Below are 477 nucleotides of genomic sequence, written 5' to 3'. Positions count from 1 at the left end.
AACCCTTATTACCAAATATTGACCACTGAGACAGGCAGACTTCCTGTACCGCACTGCATATTCACCCTCATTACCAAATATTGATCACTGAGATGAATAGACTTGGAATGGGTTGAGTTCACTGTTCGATGATTTTTATAATAAACTTTTATTAAGAATGAAAAAAACTGGATCAAAAATGTAAATGTAGATATCACATCTATAAAATTCTTTGAAGAAAACACATAACAAATATTCATGACCTTGTATTTGGGGATGGATTCTTCACAAGATTACCAAACTTGTGAACAAGAAAAGCAAAGGGAAAGGTAAATTGGATCTCAGCAAAATTAAAAACTTTTCTTGTTTCAAAAAACGCCCATAAGGCCGGGCGATGGTGGCGCACGCCTTTAATCCCAGTACTCGGGAGGCAGAGGCAGGCGGATCTCTGTGAGTTCGAGACCAGACTGGTCTACAGAGCTAGTTCCAGGACACCAA

At 39.0% G+C, this 477-nt stretch overlaps 1 protein-coding gene across 15 annotated transcripts in view; it reads right to left on the bottom strand.

Moving 5' to 3' along the window:
* Cacna1b (calcium voltage-gated channel subunit alpha1 B) overlaps positions 1 to 477 on the bottom strand; it is a 153,779-nt gene that overhangs the window by 42,270 nt on the left and 111,032 nt on the right. The gene's annotated exons all lie outside the window — the stretch shown is intronic.

The sequence above is a fragment of the Microtus ochrogaster genome, chromosome 4, assembly GCF_000317375.1.
Source record: "Microtus ochrogaster isolate Prairie Vole_2 chromosome 4, MicOch1.0, whole genome shotgun sequence".
In the NCBI taxonomy this organism is placed as follows: domain Eukaryota; kingdom Metazoa; phylum Chordata; class Mammalia; order Rodentia; family Cricetidae; genus Microtus; species Microtus ochrogaster.
The sequence above is the reverse complement of the archived record's forward strand: the minus strand, read 5'-3'. Positions and strand labels throughout refer to the sequence as shown.